The sequence below is a fragment of the Macaca fascicularis genome, chromosome 2 (genome assembly GCF_037993035.2).
Source record: "Macaca fascicularis isolate 582-1 chromosome 2, T2T-MFA8v1.1".
NCBI lineage: Eukaryota > Metazoa > Chordata > Mammalia > Primates > Cercopithecidae > Macaca > Macaca fascicularis.
In genome coordinates this window covers 202,825,345-202,845,348 of record NC_088376.1, presented here as the reverse complement: position 1 = coordinate 202,845,348, position 20,004 = coordinate 202,825,345, and the positions used below count along the sequence as shown (strand labels likewise).

Sequence of the window (20,004 nt, the reverse complement as noted above, 5' to 3'; positions counted from 1 at the left end):
ATATGACAATCCAAAGGGAAGCAAATGTACCTCCTTGTTAGCAAGATAATTCGGAAATGCACAATGCATATTAGATACGGGATTTGAGCTGTAATGTATTTCTCTAAGAATGTAATTTATTGTACTTTCACATCCACCCGCTCAATACGCAGAGTTGAAGATGCAATGGCCAGAAGACATGAAAGTGTCACGAGAAGGATGTGGACATGGGCTCCGGGGCTGTTGATGGCGACTGTGGTCTTTTGGGGTCATCAGGGGAATGGACAAGGCCAAGGTAAGTGCAAGGATGTTCTAATTCTTTGAGAGCTGGATGCGAATTTCACTGTATGATGAAATTATGTGAATCTTTGGTTTGACGTTTAAGCAATTTGCTGTAATCTTCCCGCAGGTGTTTGTTACAAGGTATTGTAATGCCTCTGCACCAGTTAAACTGAACTAGAATTAGGTGTGAGTAAATGCATCCAATTTGAAGCCACCGTTCTGAAACTGGCTTTTCTCGGTTGTAATTGATGCTATATATATGTGTGTGATATATTATGAGGCTATATATATGTGTGTGTGTGTTTTGGGTGGGTGGGTATGAGTATGAGTTTGTGTGTGTGGTATTTTACAAGAACACGTAGCATATAAAGATTTTGTGATTTGGAAGACAAGTTTTCGATGTTTGTTCCTTTTCTTTAGGGTTTTTATGTTTTACATTGTAAAATTTCAAGAACCTTTTCTTAAAGGATGTGACGTTCTTTAGAAATTAAATGAAAAATGTGATGTTTCTCATTCTTCTGCCAAGTGTATTTAGAGGAAGTTAATGATAGAGTGGAACTGCAAGGTTGTGGCATCCTGAAATGTCTCTTGGAGAGCGGAAAAGGGCCATAGATTTTGAAATAAGGCTTTCAATAGTGATTTGATCAATAGCTGCATGGAGTGGTTTGTGCCAAATCTAGTATTTGTTCATGTATTTTGTGGTAACTATTGTATTGTTTTTGGAGGTGTGTTGCCTGCTCAGATACAAATTTCAATTCCATATTTTATGTGATAAAATGTCCCTGACACCCCTGAAATTTTCTTTTCCTTTTGGGGCAAGTATATTTGGCATTTTTTTCTGCATTTTCAAGGCTTGAAATGAAATCTCTGAGCAGGAAGTTCAGAGTTTATTTCAAGGGATAGGTATATTACTCCAGATAAAATTGAGTGTGTGCAGTGGTATCATATAATTGTGATGAAGTTGAGCTTTGCTAGTTCAAAGTATCTAAGAAAGTTTAACACTTTTTAAAAGATCCTTCAAAAAGAGCAGTTTTCTTGCCATATGTAATATTGTTCAATAAATTTTTGAAATTAAATAGTTACTTTTCAAAACCACAAATACGTGTGTGCCTTTGTATATGAATAGTTGTATATACATGTAAGCAGAAAATACATTTTGTTAATTAAGATCAGCTTTGATTTTAATTTTTCTTTCATGCCATTCAGAATTTATATTAGCATCCAATAGAATTCTCATTTTTCTTTTTTGTGATAAAACTAATGTAAAATATATTTAATACACATAGTAGTTTCTTCACCAAACGTCTAAACCAAGAATATGTAGACAGTAGCTACGTTGGATTTCTGTGGTTAGAAGAGTTGTTTATTTCTCTGGCAATATGTAGAGTTACTAAAATGCAGCATGACAACTGTTCTCTGTAATAGTGATCCTACATGACACGTCGTATTACACAGGGCTGCTGAAACCTTCCTCTGACCATCATTTCCAGTAATTGGCTTGTTTTAGATGAGGAATAGGTTATTAGATATTTAAAATATTTGAGAAAAATAGGTTTCTTCTCTCTTATTTACCCGAACACTTTTATTTCCTCAATATTGATTGATCAAATATTCTATCCTTCATTGGGGACCATCATTTATTAAAAAAAATGGCCTGAAATCAATTCCAAGCCTAGCTGTAGTGAAGCTTCTAGTGGTAAATGCAAGTTAAGTAATTTGTTTTCTTTCTAAAGGATAAATTAAAATAGACTATGATTCAAAAAACAAAACAACTTAATAGAAAACATAATGGAATGCTTTGATACTATGATTCAGGGAACTTTGCTTCCCTTGTGGTAGCTAGAATGAGTGAAGGAGATTGCTTAGGTGTAATGAGCAAATCTTATAATTGCAAGTATAACCCAAGCTGCATATCGTCATTTAGATCAATAAGCCTCATTAAATATTAAATATTACCTTTTAACTTTTATGCAATTAAGCAGATTTTAAAAATAAAAGTTTTAAAAAATTAAAGTTTTTATTACTAAGTATTTTTAAATGCAAATCTCATAGCTCCTTATTATTGTCAAGAAAAGAATACATTAAAATTTATAAATAAGGTTTTCTCTCTATGAAGTTTAAAATCTTGCATTAAATATTGGTTATTGGGACTCACAATGTCCAAGATTATGATTAAGTATCAATGAAGTGTGACTCTTGCAGCAAACATGCATGCAAATGTTATAAGATTATTTTCACATGATTTCACATAATTTCTTAAGCATAATGGTATAAGTAAATTATATTTTCTACACAAGCTCTTCATATTTATGAATAGACTGTGTTCTAAATGTTTAAGTCACTGGGAAATCCTAATGTTCCTTCTTAGAGAAACCACGTGAGAAATTGTAGCTAAGTTAAAAAAATGGAAGAAACAAAAATCGATTTAACAAGGACTGTAGATTAATATCATAGTATTATCTCAACTGTGTGCAACCACTGCTTATAAACAATGATATAAGAAATGCCGTCTGAAGTCCGAATTCTAAATAAGAATGTAGGGCTATTATCCCTCTGGGGCCCTTAGGGTCAAAATAAGAGAAAAGGGATGAATGGTGGGTTGGAAGTAAGTTAATGATCCTTGTCAATGTTTTGTATCTGTCAAGAAAAGCATCTGCTTGAGGACATCCATTTTCCCACTTCTGAGTTACAGAATAATAGGTACTTATCCTGAATGTAACATTCCCTGATGTGGACTGTGTCTGTGTCTATCCTGCTTCGGTGGTTTGTGCATGAGAAAGTGCTTAATATCTGAAAATGAAGCCAATCCTTAAAGAAAGATATATATGAATTTTAAAAGGAAATATACCTACAGTGGAAATAAATAACATAAATATCTAGCTGTATTTTGTCTTTTTGGTAACTATTACAATATACACCTTTTCAAACAACTAAGTTCAGCACTGACTTTGGGAGACTAGATGAAACTGAACTGACATATAATAAGCATGGGTGTAATTAATAGCACAGCGGGAAAAACCATGGGAGTGTTTCCTGAGAGAGAGGGACTATACGGAGGCACCAGAAAACCCAGTGCATTTCAGGATTCTTGGGATTGCCAGCAGCAGTTATTATATTCAGAACCTAGAACTAATTTCTAACTCAGCAATCCGTAATTCTGGCTGAAGTACAGTGGTGCAGTCATAGCTCATCGCGACCCCAAACTCCCAGGTTCATACGGTCCTCTCCTCTCAGCCTCCGGGTGGCTGTGACCACAGGTGTGCACTACCGTGACCAGCTAGTTTACTTTATATTTTATTTTCATTTCATTTGTAAAAACTGGGTCTTGCTATGTTGCCCAGGCTGGTCACGGACTCCTATCCTCAAGCAATCCTCTAACCTAGGCCTCCCAAAATACTGAGATTACAGGCATGAGCCATTGCGTCTGGCCCCAAAATATTTCTGTCTTAATGGCTTTAACAAAGAAGTGCTATTTTGGGGATGTATACAATGGTGTGCTGTTTTGGAAGGACACAAAAATACTTATAAGAAGAATGGAATGAATATGTCAGTATGTTTTCAAAAGCAAGTTAGCCCAAGTTTTTAAACACGCATAATTTTAGAGTTTTTGTAACTAACTTAGGGTTTAAGTGTGGCAAAAATTTTAAACATTATCATGAATACACAGAAAATTTTAATCAATGTGGTTTCCACGATGAATTTACATGCTTAAATTCCTAATTTCAATCTGCTGCTAGATATGAGAAAGTTTGAAATTTTGAAGAAGCAAGCGACACTTACAAATGTAGCAAACTTAAATCTTGAGGACAATTTAATTTAACTTCCATCTTCATGACCAGATTTTGGGTCAGCAAGTGGCCCAAAGTCTTATTGGGAATGCTTTAAGCATTCAAAAAATAAAATCTGATAATATCTGGCAATTCCAATTTTCAGTTTTATTGATCTTCACCGTGAAATACTTAAGGGGCAAAATTTTGGAAAAGCAGATCACTTTGTTGTCCTATTTAGCGAGTTCTCAATATGCCATCTTGGAGTCATTACAAGTAATGATACTAAGATAATATCTTGTATTTTGTATTTCATTGTTACACATCCAGTTTTTCTCTAGAGATATCAGAGAAAACCCATTCAAGAAAGGAAGGTTAGATAAACAGCCTTCTCTCTCTGTCTTTGCCTCCATTCGGTCCCTTACAATCATTTCCCAGTGCATTTCAAAGTGACTTTTATTGTTCCCTTCATTTTCTCTTTCATTCCAGAAATTTAAGTGATTGTGTAATTCTTCTGACAGCTGAAGGTAGTATGCGACTTTGAATTACAGCTACAGCTTTTCAATTAGAAAATCTCAGATCATGTGATCTATGAGTTTTAATATCTTAGGATCACTACCAGTAAGGAATAATCACTTTGAAAAACCTTAATGCTACCTAGAGTTTGTGTTTTGTGAGGTTGTTTGGTAAACTATTTTCATTTGATAATTGAATATTGCATCAAGAGAGGTGAGCTCAGACATTTGGCAATGAATATTGAGTATTCCAAGAGGCATGACCTGAAAATATCATCAAGCTAAGTGGGAGTGAAATTGAACTCTGCTGTATAATAGAAGTCAGTGTTTTTTACATTCTTTATGACATGCAAATATTTTTATATTGTGGTAGATAATCATTTGTATGGAAAAATTTAACTGAATTTAATTTATCGTATGGCAGAATTATGTTACATAGGTCATTTTAGTTTTTGATTTAAATGTCTTAAAATTATAAATGCAAATATTCAACACATAAAACCCACATGAATATACGCTCCCAAACATTTGAAATCCTAAGTCATTTCTAACAGCTTTTTCCTACAAAAGAAGCCAGCTATTCTTAGAGATTACATGCATTCCCACAGCTTGAGAGGTTCATGTAAACAGAGGAAGTATTACAGCAGTTTAAGAATACCAGTGGATTTACGTTAAAGACAATAACACTTTTGAATTACTTGTCTTCAAAATTTGATTTCTTGAGAAAATTATCTGTATCGATTAATCATGCATTTCAGATAATTTCCAGACATCTGAGTATTGTTTTCTTAAAAGTAGTCAGCAAGCCTTTTAATGCAGTCTGCATGGGAGATAGCAAGAGACGTGTGTATTGTATGTCTGCTAGTAGAGATTTGTTTTTGAGTGCTTCCTTAAAAAAATATTTTTTCTGCAGAAAGTGATTTCTTTTTTATAGTTTAGATTAGATGATTTTACATGTTTTTATGTTTTAACCTGTCTTTCTGATCATCAGGGTCATTGCCATAGAAAAAATGCAAGTTATAGCATATTTCATTTTTATAAGGAAAGAAGTGGATAATTTAGACTTTTTTGTTTTACTAAATTGAATTACATCACTCAATATTTGGATGGCATTAATTCACAATAGTAACAAAAAAATCTTACTATTCATCATAAATAATAAAGTATTATTTCTTTCACATTTGTTTAACTTAATTTGTTCTTTAAGGTACATCTCCTAATGAAGGTTTCCCCATCCTCTGAAGCTGAATTTATCTAGGAAAAAATATTTTAAACACCATCCCAAGTGATATAACTATTTGTATTGAGCTTTGATGTTCTAGTTGAACATATTTGAAGACTGTATAAACCCTCAATTTAGAATTAAGATTTCATTTGGAGATTTTGGTTGCACTTGAAATTTGTTGTGGAATTGACCGTAAAGAACAGGTAAATTTACTAGATACCATTGTCTGTGTCACAGTTTAGTCTTATCTCTGCCTATATGTCAAGAGGAATAGAAATAATTAGTATAAACAGGAAAGAAGAAGTAAAGTGGTAGGATCAGGTGTGAGAAATATATAAGCTAAGATATTCTTTTTTTTTTTTTTTGAGACAGAGTCTTGCTGTGTTGCCCAGGCTGGAGTGCAGTGGCACAGTCTTGGCTCACTGCAGCCTCCACCTCCCGGGCTCAATGATTCTCCTGCCTCAGCCTCTCAAGTAGTCAGGATTACAGGTATCCATCACCACACCCGGCTAATTTTTGGATTCCTAGTGGAGACTAGGTTTTACCATGTTGGCCAGGCTAGTCTCAAACTCTTGACTTCAGGGGATCAGCCTCCCAAAGGGCTGGGATTTCACGTGTGAGCCACCATGCCCAGCCTAAGCTAAGATATTCTACAAGCTAATAATAGTAAAATACAATGTAAATTGCTTGAAATTAATCTGTATATGAAATTTTTTCTAGGGCTTTCCTGCCAAAACAGTAGGAATAGAATGGCAGAAGGAAGGAGGTTCCTTCTACAAGCAGGCACACATCCTGTTTCACTTCATCCTGTGATCTGTCTCATAACCATCTCCTAGTGTGAAGTGCTGAAACTGCTTTAAGAATAACTTAATTCCTTTATGTACAAACTAAGGTACGAGAGCCTGAACCTTGGAAACCAGGAGATTCCAAATTGCCTTGTGTGTGACTGGGTGCCACAGATGTTGGCAGAAATTACTGCTTATTCTTAATTCTTATTGTTCCTTTCTAACACTTCAACTTATAATGCCAATATCGACCTCAGCCTAAAGACAAGCTCTAGAATCACTTGTGTTACTTATTGCACTTCTTTTAAAAAACTCATGAATTACACATGAATTTCAAAGTTGCCAACTGAGATTCCAAGAGACTTAAAAAAAAAAAAAAACCTGGCACCTTTCCATGATAAACGCTGTACACAGTGTTCACAGTGTTTGTCTTTAAGGGACATGCCTCATCCATCGCAACTTTTCTTCCGTAAATCATCATATCTTGCCTAAAAGTGTTTTCTCAAAAGTTAGGAAGCACTAAGATTTACAGATTGTCATATCACACCTTAATCTACTTATCAACTTTAGCATTATCAAAGCATGAACTGTTTTGGGTTTTCATAGTTAATTATGTTTGTCATAATAGTTGGGATGCAATTGTTTTTCTCATGATTATTTTGTACTTGTTTTTCTTATGGTAACTTCCGATGCTTGTTTCTAACACCTTCCTCTCTTTTCTCCATCTGGTTATCCTCTTACTTTCTGTCCTTTAACTCAGATATCACCTACACTGTGTGTCTTTCTGGATTGCTTCTCATTTAACTGTTGCTTCCATAGTTTACATACCTCCTCCTATACCACACTATTGATATTTCTCAAATTGCACTATAATGCTGGTTTGTGTCTTTATTTATTTATAAACTCCTTGATAATTCGGACTATACATTTCTATATTCAAAAAATACTTATGAGGTGTTTACTTTGGGTCAGGAATTACTGAGTGAAGGAGATTGGCCAAAACTCTGCCATCATGAAGCTCTCATTCTAACATAGGGAGACAGATAACAGACAATGAGCTGCATAAATATGCAAAGTGTCATAAGTTAGATGTTGAAAAGTATCCCTGGATGGGGATCAGATAATTTTGATAGGGTAATTTTTAATTGGATAGTCAGGAAAGGCCACACAGAGAAGATGGCAATTGGAAGAACAAGATAGTGAGAGCTGCTGTGTCTGGAGCAAAGCACACAATTTGGAGTAATAGAAGATTCCAGAAGTAACAGAATAGAGGAGAAGAAGTGGGAATTGTGTAGAGTCTTACTTGCTGTTGTAATGACCTTGGCTGAGGTTTGAAGTGAAGTGGAAAGTTGATAGGGACCTTAGTTTTCTTTTTAATAATTCATTATGAATTTTGAATGGTCACTATTAAAGACTCAATAATTTTGCTTTATTACTCTTGCAATTGACTACAAACTAGTGTATTAAAGAAATGTTAAATTCTAATTTAAACAGATTGAAATAGGTTTTTATCTTTTTATATTTCTCATTAGTGAATATCTCATTTTTAATTAATTTGAAAGCATTCTAGAATAGTGAGCCAATGCAATTCAGCATAACGCATAACTCATTCTTCATCAGATTTAGGTATTTAACTGAAGATGCGAATTAGAAAGGTCACTTGTTCTGTTGGATGATGTTGATAAAGCTACTTTCAAATGACTGTCACATTAATCGATATCATACTAAGTTGTGTTTCTGGAATCCAAATTTAGGCAGTGGTAATGTGTCAGTATCTCTAAGTGGATACCTTTTATCTCTACGGTCAAGGATACTTGAAAGTGGGAAAACATATTGGCTTCAAGTGTTGGAACTAGGACTTACCGGAAATAGTTTGGTTTGTTTTGTTTCCTGGCGGAATTGTCTTCTTGGAAAGACTGTGTTTCCTTCTACCGGGAAAAAAATTGATCCTTTGCTGCTTTACTTTAATGCTTTGCTTTTGTCAAAATAGTGTTTTCTTAGGAAAATTAACCTATCATAATATAATGAAAAGAGAAATACCGAAGACACAAAGTGATGTACGTGTTGATATTGAGTAGAGAGCATCAAGGGACATGAGAAGAGACGGAAGCAAAGAGAGAGAGAAGAGAAATATATAGTATAACAAAAATTAGTAAAAAGGATTAGCATATACATGTAGTCAATAAGTCAATAAATGGCTATTTATAGAAAGCCTACCAGGCACTAGGGAATATAGCAGTGAAGAAGGCAAAGACACAATTGGCTATACTGTAGTGCGGAGGGAAACAGGAAGAAGATATGCGAATACCTACACAAAGCAATGGTGTGAAGGGCTGCAAGGTGCACTACTATGAAGAAGATCACAGGTGATAATGTGGCTGAGTGAAGCTGGCAGGTAGGAAGGCACTGATCTGGCTCTAGGTGTTTCAGAGAGTTTTTCTCTCTGAGGAGGTAATATTTCATTTGAGAGTTGAGTGAAGACTGAACAGTCTTCTACTATTTATAGTAGATAGGGAGGTACTTTGAAGATCTGGGGTTCTCTGAACAGAAAGAAGGGCAGATACAAAGATTCTGTAATTTAAAAGAGAGCTTGGTAGTTTCTTGCAAAGAAAACAAGGCCGGTTTGGCTGGAATGTCCATGAAGGAAGAGCGTGGAGAGATATTACATGAGTGCTCTCAGGGACCAGATTTAGATCTTATATCAAAGTGTGAGTATAAATTAACTACATTGAAAAGTGTATGATGGATATGTGATATGATGAACTTAGCTCTTAGGAGGGTGTACTTTTGTGGAAGAGTACAGTAGTGAAGGAAGGGGGTTCATTTAGCTGACTATTGCACCTGTCCAAATGAAGGATGATGGTGGTTGGGATTATGATTGTAGCAATAAAGTTGGAGAAAATCAGTTGAGATTGGAAATTGATTTGAAGATGATTGAATTTACTGAGCAAGAATTATACCAAGGTATTTGGATTTAGGGACATGGGGGATTATGGTCACTTTCAGTGATATGGCAAAGTCTTGATGACATGAGGCAGTTTGCAAGTAACAGAGGTGTGGGTAGGTGCATATGTGTGATTGATTTCACATTTTTTTAAATCTTAAATTGAGACGCTAGTTAGAATCCAAGTGGAGATATCAAGTAAGCACTGACGAGTTGACTTGGCTAGAGATGTGAGTTAGATAATCATAGCCTATAGATCATGCCTGAGATCATGAATCTAGTTGAGGGGTTGGCAAACTATCATAGCCCATGAGCCAGATCTGGTCTGCTGCCTGTTTTTGTATGGCTCATGAGTTATAAATATGTGTTACATTTATAAGTCTAAAATGTAAAATATAGGGAAATTTTTCAGCAAGGAAAGTTCCATAAATTTGCCTCTTGGGAACACAAAGCCTGCAATATTTACTGTCTGGCTCTTTGTCAAAAATTTTGCTGACTCCTGATCTAGATGAAACCCTATGGGGAGAGAGTGTTGATAGAAAAGAGAAGCATCATATTGGAAGTTAAAATCATGTCAACTGAAGTGTATAGGGTAGAGAATTTAAGCCTGAGTATAACAGTAAGGATTAAAATAACAATAAATTCATTATCAGCATGATCAATAAAACCTTTGTGGGCAAAAAGGAACTATCTTCATCAGACCATTCACTCACTCATACAAAGATCTTAGGCAGGAAATATAACTTGTTTGAGGATCTGAGATAAGGCTAATGTAGTTTGGACAAAGAAAGCCAATGGGAGGATGACATTACGTCTGCCCAAAGATTTAGGGAAGAGCCAAATACTTCAGGCTTTTTAAAGTGATCTTCAGATAAAGAGGAAGTCATCAAGGCGTTCTGAAGTTGGAAGATCCAGTCACATCTGATGGGAAAAAAATCAGTCTGGCTGTATGTGCATCTTGGATGTAAGGAAGCCAGCATGGATGTGAAGTTAACATTGTCCACTGCAAATAACAAAATGAAGGCCCAGGTAGTCTTGGGAAGGGCAGATTTGGTACAAAATCCTTATTGAAATGGGCTTAAGCATTAAGGGGAATAAGGATCTAGCTGTTGTATTTAGTGGAATTTCATCAGTCTTTTTGTTGTGTATGATATATAGATGGTCAAAATAAGGAACTTCTACATTTTTGGTTTTTGTTTTATTTTCATTGAGATTTGAATTAAAAATAAGAAACTTTTATTTTCAAAATTGGAGACTGTGTTTAAAAAGTATAGAGTAGGGCTAGAAAAAACCATAAAACTCTCCTAATGAGGAGAATGCTCATCATGACTCTAATAATGCTCATCATGACTCTAATAATAATAAAATACTTCTCTGATAAATTTGTTTTTTTTTACTGCTTCATTATTTAGGTATGTGTGGGAAGTTGTACCCTAGCCACATGCCAGTTCACCCGGTGAACTTGTTCTTCAATGTGGCCCAAATATTTGCTTCTATCTTTAGCCTTCCATGGTTTCTCATATGGACTGTTGGCTCTTCCTACTTGAGCCTTCTGGTGGTACCATGTGAGCGACATGCTACTCCATGGCAATGGGCACCACGCTGTAGGGGAATTGTCATACCTGTCAGTCACTGTGAGTGACATGCTACTCCATGACAACAGGCACCACGCTGTAGGGGAATTGTTATACCTGTCAATCACTGTGAGCGACATGCTACTCCATGACAACAGGCACCACGCTGTAGGGGAGTTGTCATACCTGTCAATCACTGTGAGTGACATGCTACTCCATGACAACAGGCACCACGCTGTAGGGGAGTTGTCATACCTGTCAATCACTACCTCTAGAATGTGGCCTTTCATGAGTCCTGAGGTTTCATACTGTTTCTCTGAGCTTAACAATATTTATACTGAAAAAATAAACACGTTCTTCTATCTTTAACATTTTATATCTTATAATTTGAATATCCCCTTTTCATTATACTACTTAGCTGCTAAGTTATGTTATAAAAACAAGTTTTAATTATCTGTAAACACCTTCAAATCTAATCCAGTGAAGACTAATGTCTGGTTAACATCTGCTAGGACATTTATTTCCATACAGTATTTATAGCACATTTGTGTTATTGAAATGATTACTGTTTAGTTTGAAATAGTGCACCCTGAGGATTGGAACGATAAATGTGTAACTTTTAAACAAAGATAATATTTTTAGATTTTTGTATTTAAAATACTGGTTATCAAAAGAAAAAACCAGATGTTATTTGTTTATGTTTCTGCTTGAGGTACTGAATCTATTTCAAGTCATATTTCTCAGTATTGATATACTTAATTTTGCTGAAATAATAGCACACTATCTTTAGCTAGTTTTTTTCTCAGTATGTCTACTTGTCGCTCACCATTTCTGCCTAATCTCACATCTCATTCTTTATTTATTTTTCTTTGGTCTACTTTTACTTTGGGGATTCTTTCAACTTAGTTTTCTTGTTTCCTAATAATTACCATTCTTCTGGGATATACACAGATATACTTTTCCATTTCATTTGTGAACTTATCTCAGAGGCATTTTGTGTGTGCCTTTTGCCCATAGCTTCTCAGAAGTCCCTTTGGAGGTTACTGATTTAACATGTCACCTACTGTGAAGTTTGCTTGGCATGGTGGCAGCTGACTTTTGTCTTTACATGGATTGAAATGTTTTCTCAACATGGACTGGTAGGATTTTTTTTCCTTAAACATTACGTTGCCTTGTAAACAAAAGCAAACCAAAAACTCAAAACTAACGTTCAGTATTGGTGCCCCTGGAAATAGCTGCCTTCTCACTAAGGTAGATTTTGTCATCCAACTTTGTGTGTTGTTGAACACATGTGGTACTGTATGAACAGTCACTCACTAGACTAGAAAACATTGCTGTGACCAGTTACCAGAAAAATAAATTCAGATTGCTCTTTACATTCCACAGATGACCCTTCTGAAAGCTATTTGAATTCATTATAAGTTATAGTTCTGTTAGTATTACTTTAATTCATTTGTAGTCTGAACTTTATGTGCAATGCATTTTTTGTCGTGTTTAATCATTTTTGTATGCTAAATCATTTGCAAACAAATGGCTTAAAACTGAAAGTACATTAAGTGTCATCTGGGAATCTGTGTCAGTGGTTTTATCACTACATATGCGTGTGTGTGGTTTGTGAGTGTGCATATCACCTACTTTCATCACATTTATTTGACAAAATTGATATACAATCTCTAAATCATTGTGTCTCTAACTTCAGTGTTATCCCACAAATACAAATTTTTATCCTAAAATTGGTAGTACCCTTTGTAAAACTAGAAGCTCTCATTTGTGCAAAGGAGGAAAAATAAAACAAGAAACAAATTCAATAAAAAAATTAAAGGTCAGATTTCTTTTATAGCTGCTGAGTTCCTTCCTTTCTTTCCATCCTCCCCACATTCCCAAATCTCAACAAAGTTAAAAAATTAAAATACACATAATGAGATCATATGTTCACCTTGTTAAGGAACTGAAGTATTACATATACAAGATTATACCTTAATAAGGAGAGGGAGAAATATGAAGATGTAAATAGAATATGAAAATGTATTATAATGTGGTTCTATTCTAAAGTGTTTTCTATGTAGGCTAAGAGTATATTGCCAGGAAATTTTAAGAAACCCACTCCATTGTATAGAAGAGAATATGTGTGGATCTCTTAATTCTGAAATGTTTAGAACTGAGTACAGCAGGTCTTCGAATGATGACGTTTCATTCAATGTCGTTTCATTATAACGTTGATGAGAAAAAACAAATTGATTCCAGTTGGAGTTCACTCTCTGTGCAGAGCTTATGTATTCTCTTCATGTCTGCATGGATGTTCTCTGGATGCTCAAGTTTCCTCTCACTTCCCAAGGCTGTGCACGTGAGGTTCACTGACATGCCTATGTGGTCCCAGTCTGCGTAACTGTGGGTATGTGTGACTGCGCCTGCAATGCGATGGCGTCCTGCTCAGGGCTGGTTCCCACATTGCGTCCTGAGCTGACGGGATAGGCTGTGGTCAACTGCAACCCTAAAGTGAAATAAGTAGGCAAATAATGATTTTACTAGTTTTTATTAATCTTAAATGTATGAATAGGTCAAATTTATTTCAGTATTTAATATTAGAAATGTTTTGATCTTTATCTACAAGTTCGTTGATGTTTTTGTTACCAAAAGCCAGAGAAGCTTAACTCTTTTTTGTATCAACCTGTGATAAAATGGGTTTCGCTTACTATAGTTTTGCACCAATTAACCATCCCCAATTTATCCCCCATATGCGTGTATCAAAACATCAAATGTGGCCATAAATATATATGCCTATTACCAGTTTTCAAGAACCTATCGATGATGTTAAGTGAAGACTTATTGTAGTCCTTTTTTGGCATAACAAAAATGTGTGTGTGTTGTTAGAGATTGAAAAACTTTCTGCAAATAACTAGACAGTAAATATTTTAGGCTTTGCTGGCCATATGTAGTCTCTGTCTCTCCTTCATCTACTCATTTTTCTTCTCCCTCTCCTTCTCCTTCTTTAAATGCTTTAAAAATGCCAAAACATTTTTTAGCTCTCAGCCATATGAAACAAGCCATTGAGTAAATTTGACTTGTAGACCCACAATATGTGAACTCCTTTACATCATCAGAAGGCTATATATATATATGTGTGTGTGTGTGTGTGTGTGTATATATATAAATGGAATGCTATTTATGAGGAATTAATGGTGCTGCCAGCGGAGGGAAATTAGCCTAAGTTAAGTTTGGGCTTTGGAATTCAGGGGACTGCCATGCACAAAAATGCTCTGCTTTTAAAACAAGTTACTAACGATCCATTTCTGATATCGGAAATATATGAACACTACCAATTGAAGGGGCATTATTCATTACTTTAGTGCTGCTACTCAAGTGTGGTAGAAAAAGAACCCAGAAAATTTCCCTTTCCATTTGAACATTCATGCAATGAAAATTTCCAAATCTTTTTTTGAACAATTTTTTTTCTGATAGTTCTCTTGTGTACTTTATAAGTACATTTTGCTGCTTATTCTCAGTAACTGTACTGAAGCAATCTCTGTTTTCCTTTATCAATCAAAATAAAATAAGAAATTTAGCTTAATACTAATACTAAGCTGAAGTGCAAGATTATGAAAAAGACAAAAGAAGCAGGATAAATTGACCTTTTGATAACTGCAAAGGACAGCAGATCAAAGACTGGACTTTAATGTCTTACATTTTCAGAATCTGTCACAGTAAGTCCACTGGGTCCAGAAATAGGTTTTAATCCTAAATTGAAACGACTCAGAATGCTGTTGTAACATTGAGTTTGGTGGAAAAAGTGAAGTTAATGTTTTTCTCAATATTTTTTTAAAATCAAACTATGATTGATTTAATTATAAAATGGACTGATTCTAAAGAGCTCATTCCGACTTTGGAGGTGAAAATTCTGACTTTGGAGGTGAAAATGCTTTTACTCCAATCATTAAAATCAATTTCTCTAGATATCTGATTTTATTCTGCTTTATAACATAAAGAATGAAACTATATTTATTAATGAAATGTAATCTAGCAAAGTGGCATAAGCATAATTATCAGTCAGTTACTAAAATTGTGTGCTTTTTTTCCATTGCATGAAAACCCTGCCTTGTTTTAATTTTTATAATTGACTTTTTAAAAGCAATTTTAGGTTTGCAGAAAGAAGTGAATAAGCATTCACATGTCATCCTCAGCTTCTACCCTAATTTCCCTGATTTTTAACATCTTGCAATAGTGTGGTACATTTGTTAGAGCTGATGAGTCAATATTAGTACATTATTATTGACTAAAGTCTATAGTTTATATTAGAGCTTACTCCTGTCTTATGAATTCTATAGGTTTTGTCAAATGTGTAATGACAAATAATCCTCACTACATTGTCATACAGAATAATGGATTCACGTTCCTAAAATTCTTCCTTGCTCCACCTATTCATCGCTTCCTCTCTCTCCTCCAAATCCCTCATAACCACTGATCTTTTTACTGTCTCCATAGTTTTGTTTTTCCCAGAAGGTTATGTAGTTAGAATCATCCAGTATGTAGACTTTTCAGACTGGCTTCTTTCACTTGGCAATATGCATTTAAAGGTTCCTGTGTGTCTTCTGTGGCTTGACAGAGTAATATTCCATTGCCTGGATATACCACAATTTATTTTTCCATTCACTTCCTGAAGGACATTTTGATTTTAGTGATCATGAATAAGGCTGCTATAACATTCATGGAAAGAAGGTTTTTGTGTGGATGTAAGTTTTCAACTCCTTTACGTAAATGCCAGGGAATGTAATTGCTGGGTTATGTGGTAAGGGTATGTTTAGTTTTGTAAGAAACTGCCAAACTGATGCCCAAAGTAGCTGTACTACTCTGCATTCTCACCAGCAACGAATAAAAGTTCCTGTTTCTCTTCACACTTGCCAGCATTTGGTATTATAAGACTTTTGGATATTTTCCATTTTAATAGTCATGTAATAACATCTCACTGTTGCTGTGACTTTCTGTTCCCTAATGATATATGACTAGTAACTTTTCAATATTCATATTTGACAGTTATATTTAGACCTTTGGCCTATTTTTCAAATGAGTTGTTTTCTTTCTTATTCTTGAGTTCTTTGTATACTTTAAATACCACTAATTTATCTGATATGTGTTTTGAAAAGATTTTCTCCCAACCTGTGGCTTTTCGTTTCATTCTAAGCACAGTTTGTTAACAAAAGTCTTTAATTTTAATGATGCTCAATTTCTCAATTTTCTCTTTGTCTAAGCCAATAAATCAGAAAGCTTTTTATCATTTCATATGACTTGATATTCAGGCAAGGTCTATATAAGCCCCTTTCAAGCAGTCATAAAGTTTAGAAGCTCTCACCTCACAAACAATAACAACAACACAGAAACACAAACGACAGCTTTTGATGTTGTCTCGGTAATTTCTCAATTCAAGAACAGATTACCGAGCTTTACAAGCAATACATATAGATGTCAATTTCACAATAAAATACCTTATGATATTTGTCAAATCACCTTAGTTTTGGTCTACTTATTGCTATTAGACTAAAATGTAATTTGTCAGACGTGAGAAATCTTTTTGTAGTATTTTTTATGCAACTAAGTATTTATTTTAGCTTTTTTAGTTCTTCCCTTGCTGTTTCTCCAGTATGGTCATTCCAGTTGTCTATATAGATGTATTAATACCAGGTACATAATAAATACAGTTATCTCCCACGTGTACCCCAACCCCCTTCCCTGTTCATGCAGTCAACATAAAGGAAGCAGGTCAAAAGGAAAGCATGTATCCTGTGACATGCTAGGTTGTAAGGAAAGGTACAAAATTAATTTACCATGTCTGAATTTTCTTCTTCTCTGTCTTTGTTCCATGTAATGCATGTACGTTTCTTATTCCTCAGGCCTCTCCAGTCCTACCACTCTCAAGGATACTTGATACAGCTGTAAGGGTGTGTCTTTATCAGGTCTCTCTGGGTTACCCCAGGCCAGGAGTGGGAAATAGAGGAAGTGAATGTCTGTGTCTTTATTATGTATCACACCGAACAGAAACCTAAAGAAGCCTGTGCAGCGAATGGCTCTCCTCTTTCTCCAAAAACCACCTACCCCTTCAACTCCCACTGCTTGAGGGAAAATCTTGTATTAGTCTCCCCATTTTCTCCTCACACTTGCTTTAGCAAAGCAGTTCCTAAACCTCTGTTAATGTATGTCCCCACCCCTAAGTCACAATACTGTCTTATGTCACATCACAGAAAAGAAGTTCAAAACAAAACAAAATGAAACAAAGCCACAGTGTTATAAGAAAAATAGGTAAATTTTACAAAAGTTGTGTACTGTATCTCTGCTTTGAATTTCATCATTTGCCAAAGATAGTAAAACTCTTGGAAAACTATAAAACAGGAACTTACCTAATATGTTTTACCCAATATTTTTCAAACATTTTTGGAAGGATACTTATTAACATGTTGCACAGGTAATGTTCCATGAAAAATTTAGCATAGGACCAATCAGGTATTATGCAATAATGCAGATATATGAAAAATTAATATAATAAAATAAATGAGTTTTCAAAAGGTATTGATCATAGATCCACATTTTTTTTTGGTTCAGGTGAGGCAATTAGAATGTCAAAAAATTAAAGAAGCATAAAACAACCATCTAGTGAGAGGGACGAATGCTACTGGCTGGAAAGTTATTAGAAGATAAATTAGTATATTGACCTTTTTGCCCTCTATGTAGTTTTTTTGTTTCGTTCTGTTTTGTTTGTTTGTTTTTTGCTAGTACCAATAGAAACAAGTTCATTTTATGGTTTGTGTCACTGGAAATGTATAACTTAGTGGTAGCTATATAGCAAACTTCAATATGTATAACAAGAGATTAGATGTAGGTTTAACATCATTATTTAATTTATTTGCTTGAATACCAGTAAGGAATTTCCACTTCAGCTCTTGTTTTCAAGACAAGTGTTTAATCAAATCCAGAATTCATTTTGCAAGAGGGCTTTGCGTAGAATATAAATTTCTTTGCAAGAAAAATCATTTGTACATTTGGGTTTGAGAGCAGTTTAATGTCGATACAACTTCTTTCCAGGCTTTCGTTTCCTACTTTTTGTGCGGGAATAATCTCATGACGTGATTGTGAAAGTCTTAAAAGATAGTGTTTGCAAAGATACTCTGTGCATTCAAAGTATGCTCTATAAACTTCATTGCTGTTCACATTTTGGGTTTATGAGGCTTCCATTTGCTGGCAATTCAAATGTGACTCTGAGTTAGATGCTGTGGTGCGGGAGATGATGTTTATAGGAGTTTAAAGCACAGATAGACAACTAGATTGTCCTACCTACCCAGACTGTGCTTCTCACGTTCACTGTGCCCTTTCTTAACCTTTGAAAACGCTTTTATTTATCTATAAAATGGGCTATAACTTCATACAGTTGTTTTATGAAAGGTTAATGCACAGAAAAAGACTTGTGCTAGGTATATGGTTTCTTCTCAATTAAATGGAAGCCTTTGCTTGTATTTGTCAATAGAATTCATCATACTTTAATCTCACATATTCAGTGCTTTACATCATTGTTGGCACATGATACGTATTCAACCAGTATTAATGTTTAGACTGCACAAGGGTTAATTATGTCAAATTTCTCTCTCTACAGGAAAGAATATAGTCCAAGGTACCTTGTTTAGCTGAGGCAAAGTTTGCATTTATTAAAAATGTAAATGTTATCTTGAAATGATGCTTGGTCGCACAGAACTATGGGTTCCTATCTCTAAATCATTGTGATCAGTAGTGAAACTATGTACTCTGTGTCCGTCCTACTACCTACACTGCTGGAATCTGGAGCGTGACTTTTGAGTCTTTCTGTAATGCCTTACCTCTCGTCAAAATTCACAAGACCTGCTCTCTGGATTGTGAGACTTATGCATCACCAATAAAAAGGTGCTGTCCTAATGGCATTCCAAAGCCATTTGAAATGAGTTGCTTTAGTTTCCAGTGAGTCATTTTTTATGTTGATTATCATTACTATACCATTACCTTTTACTTTGGAAATGTCAAAATCCATTGGCATGTTCCTTGGAATATAAAGATCATACAGGGTCATTGAGATGAGTCTGGAAATATCAATCACTGGAGATCTTCTAGTGGGATAATGTTGTTGTTACAATTGCTGGTATTCTGTTCTTCATGTTTCCTTCAGTAGAATGTAAAGCGAACAATATACAAGCGTCATACAGGCAAGGATTCTTTTGCTTGTTCAATGAACACTGCCTTCACACAGTAGTCAGTTAACATTCACTGCTACAATGCATGTTGGATGGCAGCTCTTTTATTTGCCATTAGCATTAGCCTACTTTATAGCAGTTGGACAAAAAAGTTGGACAAAGTGTGTTGATCTTTTCTGAAAAGATAAATATGTCTTTCATTGTTGCTTTTTCTGTGGGCAAGTTGATAGACATTGTACTCCTGATGTATTTTAGGGCATACAATTGAAGTTATTAGATACTTAATGTTTATTTAATTATAATATGAAGGTTTGAGTTTCTGTTTCATTATTAAATAATTTATTTTATGGTAGTGTTGCTTAACTTAGTGTGTAAGGCCTACAAATAAACATAATATCTTACAAACTACCTTAAAATAAATCTAACGTTTTTTACTGAAATATTTTTAAACATATTGAGGTTGGAATTCCAGGTAATTGTACACACACACACAAACACACATGCACATACATTAGGTTTTCATTCGGTTTACTTGTTCCTATTATTGAAATTCCTATGCTAATAACCATATCAATTTATGAAACTCATTTTGAGAAAAAAGGCCTAAAATATAACTCATTTTAAAAATGATTTTATCTTAATTTATAATGTAGTACTTTAATAAAATATGGTAGAGCAATTTTGTATGAATATTTATGCTAAGCTTCCTACATAAGTTCCTGCATATAGTCT

The 20,004-nt window shown here is 34.7% G+C and overlaps 1 long non-coding RNA gene across 2 annotated transcripts in view; it reads left to right on the top strand.

The window, feature by feature from the left end:
• LOC135969441 (uncharacterized) overlaps positions 1–20,004 on the top strand; it is a 115,024-nt gene that overhangs the window by 40,516 nt on the left and 54,504 nt on the right. For both annotated transcript variants that reach the window (XR_010584701.2, XR_010584700.1), the window contains exon 2: positions 153–274. This is a non-coding gene — a long non-coding RNA (uncharacterized lncRNA). The remainder of the gene's footprint in view (positions 1–152; positions 275–20,004) is intronic.